This window comes from Lissotriton helveticus, chromosome 2_1, assembly GCF_964261635.1.
Source record: "Lissotriton helveticus chromosome 2_1, aLisHel1.1, whole genome shotgun sequence".
Lineage (NCBI taxonomy): Eukaryota > Metazoa > Chordata > Amphibia > Caudata > Salamandridae > Lissotriton > Lissotriton helveticus.
The window spans coordinates 1,230,853,292-1,230,874,916 of record NC_136059.1 but is presented as its reverse complement, the minus strand read 5'-3'; positions in this window follow the sequence as shown (position 1 = coordinate 1,230,874,916).

Here is a 21,625-nt window from a genome sequence, read left to right as displayed (position 1 = left end):
ACTATATTTCTTCACAAACCTTCCAGTAGTGATTCCCAAAACCATCTTTAAACACTGAATACGTTACTAATCAAACTACTGTGGGGTACAGGCCACCGACATATCTGCTTAACAAAACTACAACTCCTGTCGGGTGCCGGAGGGATGGGAGTACCTGATTTGGATGTATGATGCTACATCGCAAACGTTTTCATCGCAAACATTCACTTCGCCGTCTTTACATCGCACACACATTCACAACGCACGCTGACACAACGCAACCCATTACTTTGCTCCACCATTGAAATGCATACAAAACACAATCACTACGCACACAAACACCTCGCATGCTTTAAAATCGCATTTTGTTTTCCGAAATAGCACACACTACCCCCAGCACAAGCACACCCCCTACGCACGTCCCCCTAAACTCGAACTCCTAAATCCTTAATTAGCACCTTACACTACGGCCCCCTGACCAGACCCTTAACCCGAAAACACATGTTCCACAACAATTTGTAAACACACGTTTCACAACAATACAGTACCCTGAAGCCTAAAACCTATACCCTTAATCACAGTACCCTACACAACACTAAACCCTAATCCCTAAATCCTAAAACATTACCTCCACAAGACTAAACCCTAAGTCCTAAAGCCTAAAACATTCCCTACACAACACTAAATCCTAAGTCCTGAAGCCTAAAACATTAAACCTACACAACACAAAACCCTAAGCACAATCCCCCTTACAATCCTCCTAACCTCTCTCTCGTCGCGGTTCCCATCTCCTGGTTCTGGTCGCATGTCCCTCCCGGAGCCCGCCCATTACAGCACATGCATTTTAAAAGCATGTGTTGTAAGAGCCTGTGCGATGTAAGGGGCCGCATAGTAATGGCCCGCGTCGTAACGTCGCTTGCGTTGTAATACTTGTGACGTAAACGCATGCGATGTAACGCAGGTGTTCTGATGGGTGTTCGCCCCTGATTTCTATGCCTACTGTTTAGCATTGCAACAGCAGTGGCTCTCATACTGGCTAGCAGGCCGAAACCTACAAGAGATAGCCTATACCAACCAAAATGATCACACAGGGCTCACTGCAGAGGATGCCGTGACCGAATAATCTGGTTCCACCCTCTGCTCCGATGCTGCTCAGAACTGCGATTTCTTATTGGAAACGGGCACTAAAATATACAAGCAATACACCGCTATATTTTCCCAGCATTCCACTTTTGGGCACACCCACCAGCATGGGTACTCTCATGAATCGCAAACTAGATCTCTGGACACTAGCAGGGGTAAACACAGTGGGAGTGGGAGACCTCTTTGGGGAAGGAATGCTTCTTTCGCACACAGATTTTCAAATGAGCAAGGGGTCACAGGAGCACTATTTCTAATTCAAGCCAGCCTGGTACGATACTTTAAAAGGCACTGGTCACCCCAGGGATTGGAACCCACCACGAACAAACTAGTTCACTTAATATAACTTATGGGCATGGTCAGGCATCTAACCCACTGGCTCTACCTACTCATCAATCATCCCCTTTGACCCTAATACGCACCAAGTGGGAACAAGAGGTCAACAAACCTTTCTAAGATAAAGAATGGAAAACAATACTAGAATATCCTAAGCGACTATCCCGTAATACACTATTTAAATGTATCCAGGACATGATTACTCAAAGAGCATACCTGACACCACAGAAGTTACACTCCATCTACCCCAGTGTCATGGCTTCCTGTCCCAGATGTCCTGAACAAGACGCAGATCTCATTCACATGATCTGGTCCTGTAGTAGACTACAAGAATACTGGGGGAAGATAGGTGCCACCCTAAATGAGGTGGTGGGCGGACGCTAGAAACGTGCATATAAGGTATATAACTGCGGCAAAAGGGATACGAAGTACAGGTCAAGTTCACAGATCTAGCCTTATAAGCGAAAAGAGCCAACACAAAGAGGTGGAAATCATCATCACCCCTAAGATTCAATATTGGAAGGAAGAAGTCGAAAGACGGGGCCTAGCAGAGAGTGTAGCTATTCGCAGAGGGCTCATGAAAGAAGCTTATAGCCATGAACTGGGATGCTGTAATAGAAGATTTCAAAGCCTCAGACATGCTCAACTCCCAATGATAGTGCTGCACCTGCACATGAACCTTTCTCACTCTAACAATGTAGTATTCGCCCTTTAGTCAACAGCAATATCCCCCCCGCCCCCGGGGGCCCTACATGGGTGAATATACAGCACTATCTTTATACTCACCAGTATCCCAATACTTCAAAGCAAAGCGAATCGTGTATTTGACTCGCTTAATGACTCAAACCCATAACCAGACAGCACACATTCGCTCTTTTCGTGCCCGTCAGCAGGAGAGGGGGTGGGAAGTTTTGTTATAGTATTGTTGGGTTCTTCTTTAATACCACGCAATGTAGCTGTATGACGTACAAGTTAGACAGCAATCCCATAACCACCGTACTAAACCTAAATCAGGCTTGGCCCCTAATATCATATGAATGTATGCACTGCTCCATGGAGCAATGTATCATTGTTAACTTATGCTGCTCATACATGCATAATTACTGTCAAGCTGTATAGGCAAAATGTACTAAAACCTGCAGAAAATGAATAAAGTGTGTTGGAAAAATAAACAGTGCTGGTGGAAGTCGTGTCTGAATAAATGAACCTATTAGCTACCTGCAACTCTTCAATACTGTGACTGCTTTTGAAAATACCACAGGATATATGGGCAGCTGCCTTTGTCAGTCCTTGAGCAACCTTCAAAATTTACATGTAAATATATGTCACATTTCTCCCCGCTGCTTCCATCTGTTTCTAAACCATCAATTCCACCACACTGCAACCGGTTTGCAGACCATTGTCCAATAATGGGCTGATTCACAAAGGTAAACTTACACTTTTTCTGGTAATCACAAGCTACGAGTATAATTTTACTAATAGAAATTTTATGACAGCTTAGACTTCATAGTTAGGGTGGAGAACTCTGCACATAGAAAGATAGGACAGGCCTTTTTATGTTTTTGAATTGAAAGGATGCGTGAGTGAAGGCTCAGTATACATCCACCACTGCTGTTGAGATAATGCTACATGGTCGAAAAAGGACCAGTAATGCTGGAAAAATATAGGATTGATGCCCCGAAGAATTGAAAAAAAGAATCTATGGCAATACTTTGTGACCACTACTACATCAGCTGCCTTTACCTTATCAGTTGTCTGCCACTTCTGCCTCTGCTTGACATGATATTTTACCATTACATCAACCCAATCAATATAGCAATAGCTTTAACCTATGCGTTCCCTAGCTCTTACCAAATCCCTATCCCCTTGCCTTACCTCCACTCCAAACTGGCCTGAACTCTAAACCTGTGATTTGCTCTTAGCCTAGCCCCTAACACTTCCCGTAGCCTAACATTTAAACATTTCCTACCTTTAATTCTGTCCCTTACTTCAGCTCTAGAAATGAACTCTAAGTAATTCCACTAACTTTGCCCATTCTATTAACATTACTGCTCACTTTATCGTAAGCCTGTTAACTTACTGTTACACTTATTAATGGGTATTTGAAGTGTTACATCTCACAATACTTATTTAAGAGCTCTCAGAGAAAACATACCAAATAAAATAGGAACTATGATAATGGGGTTGGAGTCTAGTAGGAGATGAGAGCTGGTATTAGATCTGGCATGTTTCAGCTAATCCACTCGATAAGATAAAGTGTGGTCAAACAATGTTCTGGATAACTCAATTTTCAAGAAATCTTTTGCCCCAACCTCTATCCATCACTTATATTGTTCTTGAAACTAACCTTAAACCTATTCTTTACTCTTACACACTAAGCCTCAACCAATCATTTGCACTATTCAGACCCCTGCATCTTTCATTTGCTATTCCCTCAGCCTTACACCTACTTTGATTATAAACATGTTGATTATCATAAACCTGAGTGAAACCCTTAATCTATCCTTTCTCTTAGCCTTACATGTAAACCTACCACTTACCAACCAACTAATTCATAACCCACGTTCTAGCGTACCCTACACCTATCCCTTATCGCCAGCCTTGCCAAAGTTCATGCGGTATAAATAACATACACTCAGAAATGTGAGCTATCATAGTATGGTGTTTTCCTACTGTCATGAATAGTTGTTGTCTTTATTCTTCAGTGTATTTGGCTTCAAGAGCAACATGAGCTAGTCAACAAAAAGTGAATCTGTGTAATTAGTTGGAAATGCACATTCTGATGTATCTTTTTCCTTTTTGTAATGTGATAATCAAGTTTGCTTGAATACTTTCACAGTACTAATCCTAAAAGTGGGCTGTTCTGATTTACATTATTTCCTATTGATTTCTGAAGATTTTCTAAAAATTGGTAACCATGTGTGTCTCATTTATTGTCATTATTCAAGGGAACATAGTCTTGCAGAAAGAAAATAAGTAAAGGTACATCAGGCCAGTGTCTGATGATTTTTTTAGCAACTGTAAATGAATCTCATAAAGGCTCAGCACAAAGAGTGAGAGATTAGAGAAGAACCTTCACACCAAGTGACAATGAGAAATATCCTTCAGAATCGTATCACACATTCTAATTGAAGGCTATCGGGGAAGGAGGCAGTCAGCTTTTACTTGTGCTTATTAAGCCTAGCTGCCCTTGTGCAGGCTTTGCTATCAAACTGAGCCTTATTGTCATTGTATGAAACTTGCAATAACTTTTATTTTCTGCTGTGCTCGATTTAGTTTAGTGATTAGAAGTAGCAGAATGAGAGTATAATTGCTATAAAAGTAAAGAACAATTATGTTGGAGTTTTTCTTTTTATTTGCGCTTTTAGTGAGCATTGCTGTTACCACTTTATTTGTCTTTACTGTAGTTGCAATTCATTTTGTGTGCACTGGAATAGGGTTTTGATTTTTTAAAATAAATCTTTTTAATAAATTCTTCATTTTATATTGTTCTAGAGAGTATTATTTGTTAATTAAATAGAGTTTGGTGTTTCACTAACTATCCATGTAATGTCTCATGGGATTGACAATCACCTGAAGCACATCTCACTCAAATATTGCTCAGTGGGTTTTGGGGTGGTTGCAGTCCAACTGGTTTTCTGTCTCAGGCTTGCACACTGACTGAATAATTTTTGCCCAGGGCTCAGTAAGAACAAACTCTGTCTTCTAGGGTGGTCTAGTAAGTGTATCACTATTAAAGTGCTAGAATATGCTCAATTACCAATTTCCAAGAAAAGAGTTCCTGACTATCTGGACAGCAAATGGAAGAGCTGGCATCCAAGCATGAACATTCAGCTTCCTGATTTACATGTAGGCCAAGTGTGATATAGCTCCTGCAGTTAATGATGTGCCTTTCTGGATCTTTAGAGTTTCAAACATCAAAAAAGATTGAGCAATGTTTCATGAGCCTAGAAAGACAATGGATGGTGGAAAACTGACAGGCAGCTTTAATAAATTTAGAGCTCAAATCCCTCCTTTTTTCTGCATAGTCGGAGCCAAATTGTGGCCTACTCTTGCTAGCACAGGCAAAAGGCATCAGAGAAATGTCAGGTTTAATGTTTAAACAATCTAAAGATCCGATCCCAAATACCTGCTCAGAGGAGTGAATTGGTCAGTTGCCAATTTATTTTTTTATTACTAGAAACACCTTAAATGTTTAGTTAGCCTTGCAACGTAAGTCCATATTTAAACTCCACCCTTCCCAGGCATCTTTGTGCCCCTGTATTTGGGCATTTGTAGATATTTTGTGTTGAGCACCACAAGGCTTATCAAGATCTTGCAGAAAATCTTAACAGACTTCCAGACCATGTGTTCTGGGGATCTGTTAGTTGCATGGCTCCACACTGATGTCACTTTGCAAACAGAATGGATGATGGAGGGTAGAACAACCTACAATTTACCAGCATCTTCATTGCTCTGCATCTTATGTAAGCTTTAACATTATTGTGTTAGGGCATCTGTTGTTGGACATTAATCTTCAGGGTTCCTCAATCTTTCAAAATCTCATCCCATGGAAAAGAAATTAGATCAATGTACGCCCTTGACAAATGTATCACAACAGACAGTACCTGATTCGTGCAAAGTAAGATTCTGGTGCAGAGTAATTATCAGTTAACATTTCAAATGTGTTCAAGATCAGAATTGTATTTATTGCAGGGAATTCTACAGGGAAACAGGGAAATTCTCAGAAGAAAATTCAAACTGATATCTAAAAATGTTTGAACATATGTAAGTAGTCTAATGTTGTTTTTCAGTGCAGCCATTTCAGGTGCTGCAGTGTTTTTGTCATTTTTTCATTTGCTAACAGAAAAAAGCTGTGACGATCAGTTTATTATATTAATCAAGATTTATTCAGTTGAGAGATAGAAAGTCAAACTCAGTCAAACTTCTTCTACATAATAAGTGAAGTGTACTGAAAGTTTGTACTTCATGTTTTTCTTCATCTGACTAACCATATTTTTTTAATTTTTGATATGTACAGGATTTAACACCATTGTTGTGTTTCTATCTAGGACCCTAATTAGATATTCCCGATTTATGCCCTTATATGGCTATAATAAATAATATCCTTATAAAGGCATAAGAATCATATCCATATTTAGTAATAGCCCATGCAGTCCAAATACGGCAAGGCTACTTCCCTAGACTCCTAGAAAGTACAACGCGTTCTTTAAACAAACCAAACCTCCAGCAACCTGGGAAATCCCCATGCTTCTGTTTTGATTTGTCCTAGAACTCCTGCGAGCCCTGAAAGAACGGCCAGTTCTTAGTCACATCTTTTATTGACGTCTTATGTCCAAACTTACGTCAATACCAGCACCTTTCAGGTATAAATATACCAACAGTTGCCTTAAGCAAACACACGGTGGTTTGGAGCAGATCGGCTATCTACTTGCCCGAGAGCCCAGCTGATGCGAGAGCCCACGGACTCCGCCCCTCCCTTTTGACGCACTGAGAATGACGCTGTCTTTTTCTCCAGCCGAGAAAATCCAGCTCCGGTGTTTCCAGTCGCCCTTGCGGGTTGCTGGGATATCGGGTCCTGAGAGAGAGATACCAGACCTCCTGCTTTCTATTACCCAGGTACGGAGCTGACTAAACCCTTAAGAGAATTCTTGATTCAGATTCCTTGGCAAAAACCAACTTAACTTAAACTGCTACTTACTTACTCCTTCCCACGTATTAGGCTTAGGTCAGGTACACCGGGGTAGGCGTAGATTAGAAGCACCAGTTGAGTACGTTAGTCAATGTATTTATGTATGTATATATTTTATCCATTTTAAAGTATCATATGGCTAAGAAACCATATCAATGCTTTTACAGTATTATTTCATATTACTCCTTTTACTGTACGCACTTTACTTCATGTTAAGTATTGCAATTGTGGCAATTCATTTCTCTTGCATGAGAAAGAAGACTGCTCAATAAATAACACCTTTTATTGAAAACGCCCGTCTCTCTATTTCTCTGCACTCTGGTGAAACTAAGTATGCACGATTGACTGAGTAAAATAGCTGTCTATTGTTTTCACACGACTCTAGAGATATACTCTTATTCTGAGGGAGCAAAGTTGTCATGTTTATGGTTGTCAGAAGCTAATCCCTTCTTGTCTATCCAGGGAAGTTAAACTCCTCCTTGTTTATTCGAGAAAGTTTCTAGTGACCTCTGAGCTAGCTAGCAAAACTAATTAAGTCTAATATAGTCAGTAGAGACCTAGTCGACCTCAGTCCTACGTCTGCACTGCTGTTTATATTATTCCAATGCGCAGAGCCTATTGGGAATATAGGAACTACACTACATGGCGCCCAACGTTTGGTAAGGCGATAATCTAACGCAAGACACTAGAGTAACTCAGTCGTGCTTTTTCACACAGAACCCTTTTTCCGTAAAAACTCCAAAAGACGTCTGGAGTGGGTAAAAGGTTAAAATCTGCCGGAACTTAGTAGGAAGAGATTCCTATGTATAGTTTTTGGTTTAGTCAACGTTGAAGGATACAGTGTTCCAAAATATTGTGCACCTAATCTTTGTCTCCCTTGAAACTTGATCTGCAACAAAACTTTCTGTCAGTAAAATGGTGGAAAGTGAAGACGAGAGGGAGGCAGCTAGAATAGCAGCTCAACTCCTAGCAGATGACACAAGTCTCCAAGATGAAGACCCGAATGCAATTATCATTCCGGCAAATATAAGAAGAACTATAACTATTAAACTTATAGAAAATGGACTATCATCACGAGGTGGTACAGTCATATTCGTGGTAGAGGCCCATGAATATCGGCAGACAGAGGTATTCTATTCATGGATACACTTTCCAGCAGCAAACGCTGTAACAAAAGAATTCCACTATTACAAAATAGAGGAACCTCCGGATGAATACACTCCTTTCGAGGAGGTTGAAATACCACTAAATTACCAAGACCACCTGCTCTGGTTTAAAGGCGCCCTAAAACATAAATAATATATGATGATGAAGCATTATCTTATGTCGATGACATCTATCTAACAGATGATGACCTGGAGATACACTTGAAAAGAGTGAACGCCATAATACTTGGGTTTGCAGCTGAGGGTTACAAATTCAACTTAAAAAAGTCACGAATTGCCCATCTAACTGTCCTATTTTTAGGATATGAATTATCAAGTGAAGGCAAAAGCCTAGCAGACAACTTCTTAGAGAAGTGTGCTGTACTCCAAGCACCAAAAACGCTGAAGAACTTACAATCAATACTAGGTTTCCTGAAATTCGGAAGAACATACATTCTAAATTATGCAGAGAGGGTTAAACCTCTCTATGAATTAATAAAACCTGATTTCAAACCAATCAATTGGACTCAGAAACACACAGAAATTTTAAGATCATTGCAAACAGACATGTTAGCTAAAACAAAATTGCAAACACGCGAAAACATACGCAACCTTGTAATCCGAGTCATCCCAGGAAGATGCGGATTCACGTACCTAACCTCTAATGAGGGAGAAACGGTACCAATAGCTTACAAATCACATTTGTACACACAAGCTGAAATGAAATTCAGTTCTACTGAAAAAATTCTAATAGCGGTTCAAACTGCTGTAGCAAAAGAAAGAGCCCAAGCCCAAGGCAGAAGAATAACTGTTTTAACAGCAGAATCAGCACTTGAGGCATTAACAAGCCCACGCAATTTGACTGCTGTGGCATTAGATCCAAATGGATACAATGGGAAAATTCTCTTGCTGCAGAAGACGTGAAATACTATTTTGACCCGATAATGAAAAAACTAGAAAATCTAGAATATGAAGGAGAATATCCTCTGCCAATTGAAATTCTGCCTCTCGAACAGTACACATGTGTAATCTACATGGACAGATTTGCACAACACTACGATGTAGAGAAAAAATCCTACAACGCAGCGTGCACGATTGTTAAAGGTCGCTGGCGCTTTGGTAAATTCAGACCATTAATTACCAAAACTGAATCACTCAGAAACTGCTCAACTCAGCGAGCTGAAATAAGATCTTTAAAGATGGCGCTTGAAAATGTCGATCGCGAATTCCCCACACTAATAGTGTGTGATTCGCATTACTGCGTCAAGTCTTATAACAATGACTTGCAGAACTGGGTTCAAAACGATTACGAAGATGACACAGGTGCCACAATAAAGCATAAAAAGCTTTGGGAACAAATAGTTCTTTTGCAGAAAGAACTACGAAAGACTCACGTGATACATACACTGAGTCATCAACGTGATGGTGTTCACGTTGCAGGGAATTCATTGGCTCTCAGAGCCACAGCGGAAGCGGTCTTACCGGCTTCCGTAGCCACAAAAAGGCGTTCTAAAAAATACATAGACGGAGAAACCATGCTGGCGGTAAAAGCGTCTTTAAAAGGCGACTATGCAGCATTACCTCTGAACTATCCACTCAGTAATACATACATAATTGATGCAAACTCCGTTCCTTTTGCTCAAATCCCTGGAGTGGGGGATAGAGTAATTCCAAACACGAACAGGAGAATCTTTTTAATAGCAGACGCACACATGGGATTGGGTCTAAGGCATCGAGAGATCAAGGAATCTCTAAAAGAATTACAATCAGAATACTAGTGGCCGGGGATGAGCTTGCAACATTACAAATTTGCAAAGAGCTGTCCAAACTGCAACAGAGATCGCAGTCGTGAACCGACCGGAGTACTGCCAGGACCCCTTTTTTAGAAAGCATCAAGCTATCTATACGCAGAAATCCAGCCGGAGAAATGCGTCCCCATAATATTTAAGACTAGATTCACTTAAAATGCAGACACCAGCACTCGGCTGACGCCAGACCTGTTATACAAACATTTGCGAGTCTTTATCGGCATATACGCAATTGGCATGCTACATTCTGACCAGGGTCCTGCGTTTAGCTCTCGAGCTTACAAAGAGGCCATGAACAGCATGGGCATTGCATTGCGGTACTCTTCTCCATTCCATCCTGAGGGAAATGTGGTAGTGGAAAGAAAAAACCGTGACATAAAGCAATCTATAACGGCGAGGGTATTAGGTTCGGGTGATGGGTGGGTCAAACATTTAACAAGTGTCCAACATATTCTTAATATTCTGCAAAGAAATTCTCTAAAAGATCTCACTCCGTACGAACTATTGTTCGGTACTACGATGTATATTCAGGATCTTGATAGTCACACTTCAGTGGTAGAAGAAAAATGCTTTGACATCAAAGACCGTTTGGCTGTTTTACAGGACTTAAATGAAACAAGAAGAAACCTGAGTAACATAAAGTTAAAACAGCAGCCAACAGCCACTGAAGAGAAACCACCTGTCCCAGCAAGACCTGTCTGGATTCCAAAGATTGGGGATCTGGTCAGAGAGAAGATCGCGGTGAAGAAGGAATTTGGGCCTTCTTACAGAAAAGCAGTACCTGTCTTAGCTGTCAGCGGAACAAGATCAGTAGTAATACCGCCCCTTGCTGGTAAAAAGGAGAACCGAGTTGTATCCATCGACCTGGTAAAACCACAATCATGTGGCCAATAATAAGTAGTAGGCCCAGTGGACTCCCAAGAAATAGCAGAATACCAAAATGTGCTACAATCCAAGAGGTTCAAACTGAGAGACTAATCACATTTGATAAACCTGCAGTGAATAAAAAAGGACTATGCAACAAAGCCATGGAACTTGTGCCTCTTGAAACCCAAATTGCAACAGTTCGTCAAGAAACACCAGTCTACAACGATGTACCCTCAGACTATGCTAGTGAAACAAAGAAAAATCCAAAAGCAAATGAAAATCCGGAAGCAATTCCAACAATTGACAGAACTGCATCTGGCTACTTCATCAATTTCGATGACTTTTCTGATGATCCAAGTGAACATGAAGAAACGCCAGCAACAAAAACTTTCAAAGACAAAGTAACTGAACTCTTTAATCAACTCAAAGAAACCTATCTGATTTCTCCATGGATTGAATTTTGGATTGTGTTAGGTGTACTTTTCCTCCTGCTTTGGCTCATCATGGTTCTTTGTTTGGGAAAATTCATTGAAGGAAAATACAGTACAATGGACACAGCAAGACAGAACATCAACTTGGTCCTAAAGCCTCACAGGTCATCTCACATCGAGAAAAGAGAACTATCATCAGTGAACATCACAGCCAATCCAATCCCCGGTGGGGTAGCATGGGACAATACAGATTATGAAATTTATGGCCCGATTGAGCTCTTGAAATATCCACACCAGTTTAAAGTTTCATTAAGTGACTTTGTAAAACCAAGTACTTTCTCTGATGATTGGGACTTTGAAAATATTAATAATATGATGTCAGATTTAGTAATGTCAGCAAAATTTACAGAACATGATTATTTACAGGGTTCATCAAATTATGAAGAAATGTACTGCTATAATCACTTTGGTCATCACTATTTGCATAAATCTGCACAGCCTAGAAATGTTTTTAATTATAACCAATGGGAACATTGTGCAACACCGCCTAAAGGCAGCTCGAAAACATTCTATGAGAAATTCCCATACTTCTCAGGGTTTAACACAAGTGATGCAGAAACGTTTTATTTTAAAATGTTAAATAAGACAGGAATGAAAACAATGTTGACAAATACTAAATTGATTTATTCTGAAACATTTTATGAAAAAATGACTACATTTGGTTTTGAATTTTGGAAAAACAACATTGAAACAAAAACCATCTGGGGTACAAAAGAATGGCAGGTCCAAGGTCTAGAAGCATTATTTAGAGCCTTCATGATCCCAGAACAAATAATATTCTTGAATGACACCATTCAACAGACAATCTGTCTTGGCCTAGCCAAGATAAAAGACTTAAACAAACCGTCTATTCCGAAGCCCGTACCTGATAGTAATAGCACTACAGATGTGGAGATAGACGTATCCCATATTTTACACCAAAACAGAACACATCCTGATTGGAAAAAATGGTTGATCTCGCCCACAGACACAAATAACTGTCAAGATAGAATCCTGAACAAAATACAGGGGTTAAAACTGAACAGGCCAGACTCTAGATACTCCCAGAAACAACATCCAGGGATAGTTACAACATACAGTGTAGGGAAACTATGCCTCGAATGGCTACAGAAATCCACACTGGCTGAAATTAAGCAACACTTGACTTTACTTAAAGACGGTGCTGACTTGCGTGATTTCATACTGGGACCACGCAAACAGCGTCAAAAACGTTTCATAGCGGCTGGTATATACGCTGCATACAACGAGGCTTGGGAAGAAACCCAAATTGAAACAGCAGAAAAAATACGAGAAATTGATCGTATTAATTTGGAAAAATCACTTTCTGTTGTGGACAATGGGTTAACGACTCTGTCCTCCAGAATATATTCACTGGACAGTATCGTATCATCTGCTATTGATATAACAGAGCAGGACTTACTAATGCTACAACATGGTCAGTCCCAATTACGTTCAATTGTACAGCTTGGCTGGACATTGCAAAATCTACGTTCAGGCTACGTGCCATGGCGTTTAATCAACGTAACGTCATTATTCTCTATCTTTGACCTTACTGATAAACAAATCAGTTTGGCACAAAAAGGAGCAGACTATACGATTCTGAGCATTGAAAAACTTGAGAGATTACCATTGACAATGTCAGAAAGACCTGTCATTGAATGGATAATACACGGAATAATCACATTTCCGATAACAACTTTCCAGTTTAAATATTGCCAAGAGTATATACCAGCGGGCCAGTATGAAAAGTTAGGTAAAGGATACATCAAGTCAACATGGAAATTACCTTTTACACACAAATGTTATAGTGAAAAGAAAAAGGAGGTATTTCTTAGTGGGAATAATTGTAAAAAATCACTAAGTGGTACACTTCTGTGTCAAGGTATTAACTTGCATGGAGCCTGCGAAGGGTCTTCGAATAACCTTTCATGTCACCTGCACGGCACTCCTACGACTCAGATAGAGCCATTTTTCAGACAGCTTTCCAACGGCAGTTATGTTCTAATAAGTGACAACAGCTGTTGTGGCTTGGTGCCAGGAAAAGCCTATCTCGTGAGCGTTAGTTCCATGGTCACTCGCTGTATGCAAGTATTGTATCCAAACAGCAATCCAGATATGGAGGCGGCAATATGGCCTTATTTGAATATCTCTTCTATTCGAATTGATACTGTAAGCAGAATGAAGTCTATTCTTTTACAGACAACTGTGCCTTTGACTTCGTCCAAGGAAACGTATGATCTGCAAGTTGCAAGGACAACAGCAGAGATACATTCCCTATTATCAACAAATTGCCCCGTGCATTTCGTAGAAATGTTAAGCCAAATCTTAAACATGTCAGATACCAGTGGCATCGCACATGTATTTAAGACAATTTTTTCGGGACTGTTAGCACCCTTTGAAACAGTTCTGGGCTTTATCCCGAATTTGTGCATTCCATTTTTGGCGGTCTGCCTCTTCTTTTGGGACTCGTAGCAGGAATTTTATTTTTAATTCTTCTGCTCCGAAATGGCAAGCCAAGCCACAGACAAGACTCCAGCAACGATGGGAGAAACGATCCTAGCTATACGCTACCGGGACCGCATCACTAAAATGCTCGGATTTGCCCGGCTAAGAGATCTAAGTACAACTTGGTTTCTTTCATTCAGACCAATCTGGCAAGATTGCATCTTACCTGTGCTTCGATGTATGCTATGCGGAGAAGAATGCGTGTTGGATGTCTGTCTTACACTACCATCAGCAGTACCAATGGATACAGATACCTTGCTAGGTCCGGTAACGTCTCATGCATCGTGTTGTCCCCAGCGGCTACCTATTCTGATGACGGCATTCGTTGAGACTTCACCACTACGAGTATGTGGCGGTGGGGTATGAGATGAAAGCAGCACCACACAGGTACAACCTTCTGTGATCATTGCTGATCCTGACATCGATGATAGCAATCATTCTCACACATGCACTGTTACAGCATTTTCAAACTTGGTCGAACTTTCACCTGATGTCGTAGACCAATTTTTTGCAAGTCTGTCTGATATGATGTTCTCCCCTGAACAGAAAGAATAACTTTTAAAGCAACAAGCACACAGCGTTCCCTGAACTCTGAAATTCGGCCTTCAGCTTTGAAAAACAAAAGCTACTAAAAACAATTGGAACTATTTTTCCCCTTGAAAGCGAAAACATTTTTTTTTCACTTCCTAAATATTTACCCTTTTTCTAGCACAAAGTACTCTGCTTAAATTAGAACTATTCTTAGGGAACAGAGCTTCTATTTTAGGAACTCTAGAGACAATATTTTACCTCAGCCTCTAGCACAGGTACAGCGTTTGTATTAATATCTGATGAAGTGGTCTCGACCTTCTTTTCTGTTTTCAGAGCCATTTCATGTGTAATTTTCGCAATTCATTCAGCTGATATATATATGCATTTAACTGAATGATAACACTGCTTTATAAGCGTACAGTACCAATACTCATTTTCGTGTATTTACCATATACCATTTCAAATGCGATTTATGTATTTTGGGGTGGGTTGGAAAACACACATGCATCGATATGTTTAATATTGCTTAGTTTTATAGTAATGATGGACATCAATTCATGGAGTGGGTGTTGTGTTTCTATCTAGGACCCTAATTCGATATTCCCGATTTATGCCCTTATATGGCTATAATAAATAATATCCTTATAAAGGCATAAGAATCATATCCATATTTAGTAATAGCCCATGCATTCCAAATACGGCAAGGCTACTTCCCTAGACTCCTAGAAAGTACAACGCGTTCTTTCAACAAACCAAACCTCCAGCAACCTGGGAAATCCCCATGCTTCTGTTTTGATTTGTCCTAGAACTCCTGCGAGCACTGAAAGAACGGCCAGTTCTTAGTGACATCTTTTATTGACATCTTATGTCCAACCTTACGTCAATACCGGCACCTTTCAGGTATAAATATACCAACAGTTGCTTTAAGCAAACACACGGTGGTTTGGAGCAGAGCGGCTATCTACTTGCCCGAGAGCCCAGCTGATGCGAGAGCCCACGGATGTCGCCCCTCCCTTTTGACGCACTGAGAAAGACGCTGTCTTTTTCTCCAGCCGAGAAAATCCAACTCCAGTGTTTCCCATCTCCCTTGCGGGTTGCTGGGATATTGAGTCCTGAGAGAGAGATACCAGACCTCCTGCTTTCTATTACCCAGGTACGGAGCTGACTAAACCCTTAAAAGAATTCTTGATTCAGATTCCTTGGCAAAAACCAACTTAACTTAAACTGCTACTTACTTACTCCTTCCCACGTATTAGGCTTAGGTCAGGTACACCGGGGTAGGCGTAGATTAGAAGCACCAGTTGAGTACGTTAGTCAATGTATTTATGTATGTATACATTTTATCCATTTTAAAGTATCATATGGCTAAGAAACCATATCAATGCTTTTACAGTATTATTTCATAATACTCCTTTTACTGTACGCACTTTACTTTATGTTAAGTATTGCAATTGTGGCAATTCATTTCTCTTGCATGAGAAAGAAGACTGCTCAATAAATAACACCTTTTATTGGAAACGCCCGTCTCTCTATTTCTCTGCACTCTGGTGAAACTAAGTATGCACGATTGACTGAGTAAAATAGCGGTCTTTTGTTTTCACACGACTCTAGAGATATACTCTTATTCTGAGGGAGCAAAGTTGTCATGTTTATGGTTGTCAGAAGCTAATCCCTTCTTGTCTATCCAGGGAAGTTAAATTCATCCTTGTTTATTCGAGAAAGTTTCTAGTGACCTCTGAGCTAGCTGGCAAAACTAATTAAGTCTAAGATAGTCAGTGGAGACCTAGTCGACCTCAGTCCTACGTCTACACTGCTGTTTATATTATGCCAATGCGCAGAGCCTATTGGGAATATAGGAACTACACTACACCATGACAGAGTTTTACCCAAAGCTGCCTAACATGCAACTCCGAAACCATTAACCAAGACAACTCTCATCCATGGCCTCTGTGTAGCTGCTAATTGGATGCAGTCAGAATTAGGATTATGGTGTTCCATGAAGCACTAGCAGATATCAATTATAGTACTGATTCAGATTCTTAGAATGACAGATCACAATTTTGACTAACCCCAGAAGGAGTATTCAAGGTCTGCGCTTAACTTAAATTAGATGGGACTTGAGCCAGCTGAGAGTTCCTTATCTTCCTTTGCCACTAGGTTCTGCTCATACCTGCTTCAAGCCTGCTAACCTTTGCACCAAAAGTAAATTGCCCCATCAGTTTCAACTGAGGATGCCGTCCTGAGTCAGACTGCATTCACGTCCACTAAAGAGACTGAAATAGCCTAGCACACAAAAAGAGAAATGAAAGAAAATGCCCACTGTATCTGTTCCTCAGCATTTGAAGGTACCTAGTTTCCACCTTGAGATGTATTACTATGAGCAAACACTCTTCATCTGAACATATAGAATTGAGGGGCATATTATCAAGGACGGCGTTAAAATTATTGCCGCTTTAGCGACAGGAAACTACAGCTAAAGCGGCGATAATGGGCTTGATAATATGCCCCAGAGAATTCCAATAGCAGCCCATGTTCACACCAGAACATGGGCTTCTATAGGAATTCACAAGGGCATATTATCAAGCCCATTATCGCCGTTTTAGCGGCAGTTTTCTGTCGCTAATGGGGCGATAATTGTAACGCTGTTTCTTGATAATATGCCCCTGAGTTTCTTGTGTAGCACAGTTTAAACCTTTGAACAATAAAACTGTTAATGCAATTAGGTGGAGCCACCTGGTGGTAAGAAATATTGTCACCTTATGTTTGTTTTTATTTTAAGGACCCAATGAGTGTGTTTTGATAGTGAGGACTAAACACAAATAGGAAATAAGGGGATTGAAGTTTTTACAAAAATACATTTATTGATTTGCGTTTCAAAAGTCTATGAGTGGATGTTTTCTATTTTATTTTGATAAATGGAGTTTTTGCCGGGTACCGCCTTTAGTGACCCAGCATTGAAGTAGGTAAGTTCCTGTAAGATTTTGCTTCCAATTAACATGTTAACCAAATCCCCAAGGCAGTTGGACCTGGTCTATTGGCAAGTAAGCCTAACTTTCCACACCTGTGTGGATAAAAACCATCCATATCAATGTTTAAAATGTTCCTGACTTTTTCACCATTTGAATATGTTTTCTTTGACTTCTGTGCTACTGGTTGACTCATGTAGCTATGTTGAAAATGATTAGACCGTTCTTATCCAGCATTCTCCATTTTCCTTTTCTCAATATTTTAGTAATGTTTTGCACTTTTTATACTTTATAACCTTAGGTTAGACCTTGCCCAGTTTATTGTTTTATCTATTTTGTATTTAGAAATACCTCCTTTGATATGGGTTTGAAGGCCACCTATGCTGTTAATATTTTGTACAATGAAACTTCAAGAAAGCCTTTGACTTGCCTTCAGTAAGCCATCCTAATAAGAGCGTTGTGGAAATTTAGCTAACATGCATATTCTAGTCTCTTCACTACCCTCTCCTACTCTGCCATATGGTGGTCTGGTTCTAGTTAGTTATTGCCTATGGCTTCCTGTCAAACTGCACTAGGGGCTTACTGGTGATTTGTTTGTGATTGAACCTGATGACTGGACTGGTATGGCTTTGATGAATGTGCCTTTGCTGGGCACCCAATAGGGCACTTTCCATACTATTCTGTGCCATTTAATGTTCTGACGGGCGGCCCTTGTATGCCTTAGCCATGTGTCCATGGATCCCATGCCTTTGTAGTCTCTTGCTTGGGCCCTTGTTCTCTCTTGTGTAAATACCTACCTTCTGGTCACTGAAGTGTCAATTCTTGAAATGTTGGGCAGCTTTAATTTCTGTGCAAGTGTGCTTTTTAGCTCTTTTCAGCTCTTTGTCTCAGTAGATTCCCATCTCTAGCTTCTGGTTGTCTTTTGCCTGCTCATTGGCCTCCTCTCAGATCTTTGACAAGTCTGTGTGGGGCATTCCAATCCACAGCTCTTTACGAGCACTGCTTTTCGGCCATTTTTAGCTTTGTTGTGGGTAGGACTGTGGTTGGTTGGAGTGGTCCATTTTTTTCTTTCTTTTGATGGGGTTGTTTTGCAATTCCCTGGGTTGTAGGCCAATCATGGGAATGCTGGCCAGGTTCCAGTCCCCTGCAGCTGTTTTGTCCTCCTGCTGGCCTCCTTCCTCTCTGAAGGTTGGCACTCTCCACAGTGTACAGATGAGCCTTTTCAGCTTACCTATGAGTATATGTCAGTCATGACTTGATGTTTTGGTTCCTTTTCTCTGGGTTTGCCTTTTTTTTGTTGAAAATGTTATTTATATCATTTTGCATATAGTAGCAATAGTACAGATTCATACAGTGTGATGCATAATTATCGGGAAGCATAAGCATTGGATTCGATAAACACTCCATAACAAGTAATATGGCCAGTGTCGAGCATTGGTTCCACTTATTTCTCATCACTGACACCGCAGTTGGACATCCAGGTGGGTATCCTAGAAAAAAGGTCATCAATAGCATAAATGTGGCAACAATTCGCACAATATTAATCATAGCAACAGTGTACAGTTCTTCCACCAATAAGTACCCGCCACAGGAGTATAGCTTAGAGAAAATACATAAACAGTTGTCATATACAGAAATCTTGTCATATTTGTGAACATGGGCTAGGAATTCAGAGCGATTCATTTAAATCTTCAGTCCCCATTACTCCTTGTATCAGAGGCTCAGCAGATTCCTCCCCTTCCTTGTTTAGCAAGTAGGTCTGCAAGGGTCCACATATATCCTTCGGCCTAGAGGACAGCGGCACAAGCTCTGCATATACAGAAACTTGCTCCTGGCAATAAACAAGATCACGTAACCATTCTTTAAATTTCGGAGCCCACCCCCGTCCCCATCGGCAAACCACTCTACGTTTTGCCAATAATAAACCAATATCCAAAAACCTCCTACTGTGTTTAGGTATGTGTGCAGTATATCCCAGCAACATCATCACGGGGTCCCTCGCCATTGTGATGCCCAACATTTGCTCCAATGCCTCATGTATCTGCATCCAGTACTCCCCAATAGCCGAACAGCCCCACGCCAGATGTAGGAAGCCTGCCCCTTCTCTCTGACACCTCTCACATCTATCGTTATCCGAGAGATGAAATCGAAATTTTCTGGCTGGTGTATAATACACACGCTGCAGAAATTTGTAATGCATTACCTTAAATCTACAGCTAGAAGACACATTGCCTGTAACATTGCAACAGTATCCCCATTGATCATCCGATATATCTTGACCCAGGTCTTCCACCCAATATGTACGAGCCAAGTTATTTACCCCTATCCTCTCTGCCCGTCTTGTGCGGTACAGGCCTGACACCAGGGGCCCGATGTAGGTAGCCAAATACCGGTCGGTAACGGCCGAAAATCGATAATTATGGCCTTTACCGACCGGTATAAGAGCATCGAGATGTATGTGACTGAAAACATACCGAATCGGTAAATACCAGTCAGGAAAATACCGAATCGGTATTACACGATTCGGAATATACCGAATTCATAATGACAGAATCGGTAATTAAGAAATGGTAATTTTACGATTCGGAAAATACCGAATTCTTATTTACCGAGTCGGTAAATAGGAAATGGTAAAAACGGCTTGTTGAGATGTAGCAAATCCAAAAAATACCGAATACCATGAAATTCGGTATTTAAGAGTCGGTATTTACCATGGATTGGAAGCAGGTGGAAACCAGGAACAGGATATGTAAGAAGACCCCAAAATGCAACAGTGCAACCACAATGGCGGCTTTCTACATTATTGCTAGGCGGCTACGGATACAGGCAGCAGGAGAGAGGGTCTGGCTAAGGGAGGAGCAGGTGTATAGGCAGATGATCACCCTCTTATACTTCAAAAATCTTAGGGTTGTAACTCACAGTCACTCCCTCACCTGATGCACAGCTTTACTCTGTTTGACTCCTATTCAAAAATGTTTCTCAAACTTATTCTTTACATGAATTGAATTTTAAACACGGTTTTATTCACCAAATTGTTCATCAAATTATTTTTCTGTGATTATCACAAATTTTTCAAGTCATGATTATTTTCGACATTCAATATTTACAGTTAATCTTTGGTGTGAATTCCATCACACTTTAACACAGCCCATAACAATGTACATTTTGAACTGAAAACAAAAGCCTTTATCAAAAGTTCAAATCGGCCCGATGCATTTCGGGACCCTGTCCCTTCTTCGGGGGCCTTCCTATGGACAAAAGATTGAATAATATGTATTACTCTCTTCACTTTTCAAACATAGTTTCAACTCATAGGCACGTTCCGGCCTCAAATCTACCACCAAGTTTCCATAATCACATAACAATATATGTAAAAGACAAAAGGATACTCTCAATTTTCTAGTTTACTGCCTGTAAAACATTGATGTAAATTGTGTGACTGACACTGTATGCAATATGTCATGGCAAATTCCTGGTTGTTAGTGTCTTTACACTAGTTTCAGTATATTGGTGCTTATTTGATTCATGGGGTGCCTGCCTGGCTCTTAACGTTATTTGAAAGTTAAGCATTACCTCTCTGTGGATTCTGACATTGTACCCAATAGACCCGTGGTTTGTTAGGTTTAAAACGTTCTGCAATTACCAGCTTTGCTATTCTGGTTCTGTGTTCTTCATTCATTATGTGCAAAAGTATCATTCTGATTACCTTGTATAACGCAATGGTATGCTGCTTGCTTCTCAAGTTAAATGTGAACTGCTCGTAGCGTGCTGAAAATAGAATGTGAGTGTTGTTTAATATTTACACTCACTTAAGATTGACAAAATAACATGTGCCGACTTTTCATTGCTTGTGATTTTTACCTTTAAACGGACTAGAGAATCACCGACTTCTAATCGTGATGTAGAGTTTTCAGTGCGTTTCTTCCTTCGTGTTCAGTGTGTCTGCCATAAAGCAAAATATGTGTCAAACAAACTGTTCGGTTCCGCGCGTGCATTAGCTCAGTGTTGATTTAATAGTGTTTCAGGCAAATGCCTTCCGGGAGACTCACCGGCTGCTCTGGAATCTTGCTGCTCTTAGTGGTGAACGTTCGGTGCAAGTAATCCCGCGTTCATACAAACGCGACCTTATCTAACCCTGACTGACCTCGTTTCCTGTGGAAATTGG